Source organism: Salmo salar, chromosome 19 (genome assembly GCF_965601325.2).
Source record: "Salmo salar chromosome 19, fSalSal1, whole genome shotgun sequence".
Classification (NCBI taxonomy): Eukaryota; Metazoa; Chordata; class Actinopteri; order Salmoniformes; family Salmonidae; genus Salmo; species Salmo salar.
Genome location: NC_138309.1, coordinates 33392812 through 33401070, shown reverse-complemented (window position 1 = coordinate 33401070; position 8259 = coordinate 33392812). Strand labels below are relative to the sequence as shown.

Here is an 8259-nt window from a genome sequence, read left to right as displayed (position 1 = left end):
TTTAGTGAGTCCACCAGATCAGAGGTAGTAGGGATGACCAGGGATGTTCTCTTCAAGTGTGTGAATTGGACCATTTTCCTGTACTGCTAAGCATTCAGAATTCAACGAGTACTTTTGGGTGGCAGGGAAAATGTATGGAGTAAAAAATATATTTTATTTAGGAATGTAGTGAAGTAAAAGATTTCTACAATATAAATAGTAAAATACAGATACTACTTAAGTCGTATTTTGGGGTAATTTAAAGCAGAGGTGTAAAAATACTTGAAAGTACTACTTACATGTACTAAGTATTTTCTGGTATCTGTACTTTACTTTTTTACATTTTGGACAACTTTTACTTTTGATTCTTAAGTATATTTAAAACCAAATACTTTTAGACTTTTACTTAAGTAGTATTTTACTGGGCGACTTTCACTTTTACTTTAGTCATTTTCTATTAAGGTATCTTTACTTTTACTCAAGTATGATAATTAGGTACTTTTTCCATCACTGCTTATAATAATTTTTATCTAAGTACTTTACACCACTGTATATGCTGTCCAAAGAAAGGTTGGGGGACCAAGATTCAAAGGTCAGATCAGGAAGGATCTTGATTGTGCCTAGGACATTGGACATTGAACTCATCATATTTGGTTGGCAAGCATGTGAATGGTTTGTGTCTGGAGTGTATGGTCGAAGAAACGGTGGAGCATGTGTTATATTGCTGTATGCTGAAGAGAGGGAAAGATTTAAGTGTAGGTTCGTTGAGTTTGGATGGGGTTGGGGGGGGGTGGGGTTGGGGTTGGGGGTTGGGGAAGGGTCTATAAGAAGTTAGAAGGGTTATTTTTTTATTTTCTCAGAAGCAATGAGTTAGTGTAGGATTTAGAGATGTGGAGCTAATGTTGTTCTGGGATTTCTCCAATGGTATTGAGGAGTACACCACATCAGTCATTGGCTTCATCAATAAGTGCATTGATGACGTCATCCCCACAGTGACTGTACGTACACACCCCAACCAGAAGCCATGGATTACAGGCAACATCCGCACTGAGCTAACGGCTAGAGCTGCTGCTTTCAAGGAGCGGGACTCTAACCCGGAAGCTTATAAGAAATCCCGCTATGCCCTCCGATGAACCATCAAACAGGCAAAGCGTCAATACAGGACTAAGATCGAGTCGTACTACACAGGCTTTGACGCTCGTCGGCTGTGGCAGGGCTTGCAAACCATTACAGACTACAAAGGGAAGCACAGCCGAGAGCTTCCCAGTGACACGAGCCTACCAGACGAGCTAAACTACTTCTATGCTCGCTTTGAGGCAAATAACACTGAAACATGCATGAGAGCACCAGCTGTTCCGGAAGACTGTGTGATCACGCTCTCCGCAGCCGATGTGAGTAAGATCTTTAAACAGGTCAACATTCACAAGGCCGCAGGGCCAGACGGATTACCAGGACGTGTACTGCGAGTATGCGCTGACCAACTGTCAAGTGTCTTCACTGACATTTTCAATCTCTACCTGTCCGAGTCTGTAATGCCAACATGTTTTAAGCATACCACCATAGTCCCTGTGCCCAAGAACACTAAGGTAAACTGCCTAAATGACTACCAACACGTAGCACTCAGGTCTGTAACCATGAAGTGCTTTGAAAGGCTGGTCATGGCTCACATCAACACCATTATCCCAGAAACCCTAGACTCACTCCAATTTGCAAACCGCCCCAACAGATCCACAGATTATGCAATCTCTATTGCACTCCACACTGCTCTTTCCAACCTGGACAAAAGGAACACCTATGTGAGAATGCTGTTCATTGACTACAGCTCAGCGTTCAACACCATAGTGCCCTCAAAGCTCATCACTAAGCTAAGGACCCTGGGGCTAAACACCTCCCTCTACAACTGGATCCTGGACTTCCTGACGGGCCGCCCCCAGGTGGTAAGGGTAGGTAACAACACATCTGCCACTCTGATCCTCAACACGGGGGCGCCCTCGGGTGCGTGCTCAGTCCCCTCCTGTACTCCCTATTCACTCATGACTGCATGGCCAGGCACGACTCTAACACCATCATTAAGTTTGCCGATGACACAACAGCAGTAGGCCTGATCACTGACAACGACGAGACAGCCTATAGGGAGGAGGTCAGAGACCTGGCCGTGTGGTGCCTGGACAACAACCTCTCCCTCAACGTGATCAAAACAAAGGAGATGATTGTGGACTACAGGAAAAAGAGGACCGAGCACACCCCCATTCTCATCGACTGGGCTGTAGTGGAGCAGGTTGAGAGCTTCAAGTTCCTTGGTGTCCACATCACCAACAAACTTTCATGGTCCAAGCACACCAAGACAATCGTGAAGAGGGCACGACAAAACCTATTCCCCCTCAGGAGACTGAAAATATTTGTCATTGGTCCTCAGATCCTCAAAAGGTTCCACAGCTGCACCATCGAGAGCATCCTGACTGGTTGCATCACTGCCTGGTATGGCAACTGCTCGGCCTTTGACCGCAAGGCACTACAGAGGGTAGTGCGAACTGCGCGGTACATCACTGGGGCCATGCTTCCTGCCTTCCAGTACCTATATACCAGGTGGTGTCAGAGGAAGGCCCCAAAAAATTGTTAAAGACTCCAGCCACCCTAGTCATAGACTGTTCTGTCTGGTACCGCACGGCAAGCGGTACCGGAGCACGAAGTCTTGGAGGCTTCTAAACAGCTTCTACCCCCAAGCCATAAGACTCCTGAACAGCTAATCAAATGGCTACCCAGACTATTTGCATTGCCCCCCCCCCTTTTACTCCACTGCTACTCTATGTTGTTATCATCTATACATAGTCAACTCTACCTACATATTACCTCAACCAACCGGTGCCCCCGCACATTGACTCTGTACCGGTACCCCCTTGTATGTAGTCTTGCTATTGTTATTTTACTGCTGTTCTTTAAATTAGTTGTTACTTTTATTTCTTATTCTTACCTGTATTGTTGGTTAGGGGATCGTAAGTAAGCATTTCACTGTATGGTCTACACCTGTTGTATTCGATGCATGTGACTAATAAAATAAAATACAATTTGATATGATATGATTTGAACTGTGATTGACCACACACTTCAGCACAGTAGGTGGCGGCATAATCCTTTAACATCTGTTTGCGGACAGCCATTTTGTCCAAGTTGAAGAAGAAGTCTGACACTGTAAACATTACGTCACGAGGGCCGGGAAGGGATAGCGTTCATCGTCTAGTTTCCAAGGTAATGTTGGTTAGCAATAACGGTCGCAAATAGATGTTCGCGTTAACTCAGAGTGGCACCTTTGGGTAATACACAATTATCTTCCTAACTTTTGCAAATTGGTAATTGCAATTGTGTAATAGATGTGGGTCGTTAGCTGCCAAGTTTGATAGCTATCTAGCTTGCATAGCCCCTTTTGGATAGCTGGCTTGCTAGCTAGGTAGATAACGTTAGCTAACTACCAAGCAGCTAACGTTACATATGGCCAACATTAAATATCTGCATAGCTAACATCCTATGTTTTTTTGGTTTTGGTCATGTTCAATGTTATCTACTAACGTTATATCCCAACTAACGTTAGATAACTTAGCTGGTTGGCTAAACTAGCTGGCTGGGTAGCTAGCGTAGCTACTTTGCTAAGCTAGTTAACGTTAGCTGGCTACTCTTGATATGAGGTGTATTGCTAACGTTAGTTGGCTGGCTTTGAGGTAGCTAGGTTGGCATGCATTCACAAAGTTGACGCCCTTTCTTACTAACGTTAGTTGTCAAAGAAGCTGTATGGACATTATTATTCCCGAAACTATTTAATCAGTCAAACCTAACTGTTTGGCTTGCTACTCTAGCCAGATTCTGGTAGCAGTAGTTATATTTGTCAGACGGCAACAGATCATTGCTAGCTACTTTGACACTTGCACAAACGTTTAGATAGCTACAGAAACTCAGATCTTAGCTAGCTGGCTCGATCATATTTTTGTCTGTCTTGCTAGGTAAGGAACCATTTTAGATTCTGAAATCAGTAACTAGTAGTGTCCTTTATCCATGAGGTCATCTGGAAATAGAAGGGTGTGCATTATTAGTCCTCTGAGGGTTTATTTATAAGAGCTGTTGAAGGTTGGAGGTCACTGGAACAACAGACACACTCTGGCTGAGAGTGGACCAGAGGACATATGTGAGTCCTAAATGGCACCCTATTCCCAAATAGTCCATGGAGCTCTGGTCAACAGTAGTGCACTATATAGTGGAGAGTGACATTTGGGACTCATTCCAGGGGATATGTTTTTAGGACTGGGGTGGGGGGTTTTGGCAGCATACCTGGTAGTTCGGCACAACTGCAGAACATTGCTGGCTAGAGGAGAGGGACATGGGGTTATGTTTTGAGGACAGGGGTGGGGTATGTTTTTAGGACTGGGGACTTTGTTTGGGCAGTGTAATTACATTTACATTTTAGTCATTTAGCAGATGCTCTTATCCAGAGCGACTTACAGTAGTGAATGCATACATTTCATTTCATGCATTAAAAAAAATTAAAGTGTACTGGCCCCCCGTGGGAATCGAACCCACAACCCTGGCGTTGCACACATCATGCTGGCGTCGCAAACACCATGCTCTGCCAACTGAGCCACAGAGTTATGTATACCTAGTTGGTTCTAGACAGATTGGCTAACTGGATCTGCATTGTCAAATCCTATGCCAGTCAATTTCAGTGATCATAGCTTATTATTACCCAACTAGTCTGTCTGACATTGAGAGACATCAGGGAGTATTGCACTCTGTTATTCATGAGAACTTGTTCTCAACTAGCTTACCTGGTTAAATAAACGGAAAATAAAAACTACCAGAGCTTCTTGACATAAGAACAGCGATTACTCACCTCAAACTGGACAAAGAATTTTTCTTTAATGAGTCTGACGCTAAGGAAATACTGCTTTCTTGAGACCAGCCACAAATCCCAGTCATTCATGGAAATAAAAGGCTGAGAAAACGGGGGCGGAAGTCGGGGTGCCTTGTGAGAATTCGTAGGCGAGGGGGTAAACTACCACTACCATCAGTACTATTGGCAACATGCAATCATTGGGAAAATAAACTTGATCTACGATTAAGACTATCCTACCAAAGGGATATTAAACTAATATCTTATGTGTCGTCGTGGCTGAACGACGACATGGATAAAATAGAGCTGGCTGGCTTCTCCGTGCGTCGGCCGGACAGAGCAGCTACGTCTGGTAAGACGGGGGAGGGGTGTGTGTGAATGTCTTTTTGTCAATAACAGCAGGTGCACAATGTCTAATAATAAAGAAGTCTCAAGCTATTTCCCGCCAGGAGACCACACGATCTACCAAGAGGAGTTCTCATCTATATTATTCATAGCTGTCTATTTACCACCACAAACCGATGCTGGCACTAAGACGGCACTCAACCAGCTGTATAAGGACATAAGCAAACAGGAAAACGCTCATCCAGAAGCGGTGCTCCTAGTGGCCGGGGACTTTAATGCAGGCAAATTTAAATCCATTTTACCTAATTTCTACCAGCATGTCACATTGACTCGGTACCGGTACCCCCTGTTTATAGCCTCGTTATTTTATTGTATTACTTTTTATTTTATTTCCTACTTTATTCAGTGAATATTTTCTTAACTCTATTTCTTGAACTGCATTGTTGGTTAAGGGCTTGTAAGTAAGCATTTCATGGTAAGGTCAACACCTGTTCTATTCGGCGCATGTGGCAAATAATATTTGATTTGACTTAAGGTCATTAACCATCATGTTGAAACTGAGTAGACTGCAAACATTCCACTGACAGCATTTTTCCCCAGATGTTTTTAAAAGAGTGAGGTCATATTGTCTGGAGTGAGTACTTTTCCAGGCCAGACCTAGGCTAAAGCCTTTTCAAACTCAGAGTTGACCTTTTACTTGTTATTATGACAAATGGACTTAGTTTTTGCATGATAGTCCCATGTCTACAGAGTAGGAAAGTGGCAGTTAACTTCATGTGGGTACCTGGGACGGTAGCATCCCACCTGGCCGACATCCGGTGAAATTGCAGAACGCCAAATTCAAATTAAATTACTATAAATATACTGCTCAAAAAAATAAAGGGAACACTTAAACAACACATCCTAGATCTGAATGAAATAAATAATCTTATTAAATACTTTTTTCTTTACATAGTTGAATGTGCTGACAACAAAATCACACAAAAATAATCAATGGAAATCCAAATTATCAACCAATGGAGGTCTGGATTTGGAGTCACACTCAAAATGAAAGTGGAAAACCACACTACAGGCTGATCCAACTTTGATGTAATGTCCTTAAAACAAGTCAAAATGAGGCTCAGTAGTGTGTGTGGCCTCCACGTGCCTGTATGACCTCCCTACAACGCCTGGGCATGCTCCTGATGAGGTGGCAGATGGTCTCCTGAGGGATCTCCTCCCAGACCTGGACTAAAGCATCTGCCAACTCCTGGACAGTCTATGGTGCAACATCAAATCAAATCAAATTTATTTTTATATAGCCCTTCGTACATCAGCTGATATTCTCAAAGTGCTGTAAAGAAACCCAGCCTAAAACCCCAAACAGCAAGCAAAGCATGTGAAAGAAGCACGGTGGCTAGGAAAAACTCCCTAGGAAAAACTCCCTAGAAAGGCCAAAAACCTAGGAAGAAACCTAGAGAGGAACCAGGCTATGAGGGGTGGCCAGTCCTCTTCTGGCTGTGCAGGGTGGATATTATAACAGAACATGGTCAAAATGTTAAAATGTTAAAATGTTCATAAATGACCAGCATGGTCAAATAATAATAATCATAGTAGTTGTCGAGGGTGCAACAAGCACGTCCGGTGAACAGGTCAGGGTTCCATAGCCGCAGGCAGAACAGTTGAAACTGGAGTAGCAGCACGGCCAGGTGGACTGGGGACAGCAAGGAGTCATCATACCAGGTAGTCCTGAGGCATGGTCCTAGGGCTCAGGTCCTCCGAGAGAAAGAGAGAAAGAGAGAATTAGAGAGAGCATATTTAAATACACACAGGACACCGGATAAGACAAGATAAATACTCCAGATGTAACAGACTGACCCTAGCCCCCCGACACATAAACTACTGCAGCATAAATACTGGAGGCTGAGACAGGAGGGATCAGAAGACACTGTGGCCCCATCCGATGATACCCCCGGACAGGGCCAAACAGGCAGGATATAACCCCACCCACTTTGCCAAAGCACAGCCCCCACACCACTAGAGGGATGTCTCCAACCACCAACTTACCGTCCTAAGACAAGGCCGAGTATAGCCCACAACGATCTCCGCCATGGCACAACCCAAGGGGGGGGTGGGGGGGGGCGCCAACCCAGACAGGAAGACCACGTCAGTGACTCAACCCACTCAAGTGACGCACCCCTCCCATGGACGGCATGGAAGAACACCAGTAGGCCAGTGACTCAGCCCCTGTAAAAGGGTTAGAGGCAGAGAATCCCAGTGGAAAGAGGGGAACCGGCAAGGCAGAGACAGCAAGGGCGGTTCGTTGCTCCAGCCTTTCCGTTCACCTTCACACTCCTGGGCCAGACTACACTTAATCATAGGACCTACTGAAGAGATAAGTCTTCAGTAAAGACTTAAAGGTTGAGACTGAGTCTGCGTCTCTCACATTGGTAGGCAGACCATTCCATAAAAATGGAGCTCTATAGGAGAAAGCCCTACCTCCAGCCGTTTGCTTAGAAATTCTAGGGACAATTAGGAGGCCTGCGTCTTGTGACCGTAGCGTACGTGTAGGTATGTACGGCAGGACCAAATCGGAAAGATAGGTAGGAGCAAGCCCATGTAATGCTTTGTAGGTTAGCAGTAAAACCTTGAAATCAGCCCTTGCCTTAACAGGAAGCCAGTGTAGGGAGGCTAGCACTGGAGTAATATGATCAACTTTTTTGGCTCTAGTCAGGATTCTAGCAGCCGTATTTAGCACTAACTGAAGTTTATTTAGTGCTTTATCCGGGTAGCCGGAAAGTAGAGCATTGCAGTAGTCCAGCCTAGAAGTAACAAAAGCATGGATTAATTTTTCTGCGTCATTTTTGGACAGAAAATTTCTGATTTTTGCAATGTTACGTAGATGGAAAAAAGCTGTCCTTGAAACAGTCTTGATATGTTCTTCAAAAGAGAGATCAGGGTCCAGAGTAACGCCGAGGTCCTTCACAGTTTTATTTGAGACGACTGTACAACCATCCAGATTAATTGTCAGATTCAACAGAAGATCTCTTTGTTTCTTGGGACCTAGAACAAGCATCTCT

The 8259-nt window shown here is 44.3% G+C and overlaps 1 protein-coding gene across 6 annotated transcripts in view; it reads left to right on the top strand.

The window, feature by feature from the left end:
• Positions 1-3173: 3173 nt before the first annotated feature.
• The window catches only part of LOC106578738 (kelch domain-containing protein 3), a 194702-nt gene continuing 189616 nt past the window's right edge, over positions 3174-8259 (top strand). For 2 of the 6 annotated variants that reach the window (XM_045702234.2, XM_082965711.1), the window contains exon 1: positions 3174-3225. The gene's annotated coding sequence lies outside the window, so the exon portion shown is untranslated. Of the gene's footprint in view, positions 3291-8259 lie in introns of all 6 variants that reach the window. The other 4 variants (XM_082965710.1, XM_082965712.1, XM_045702237.2 and 1 more) reach the window with 2 other exon arrangements.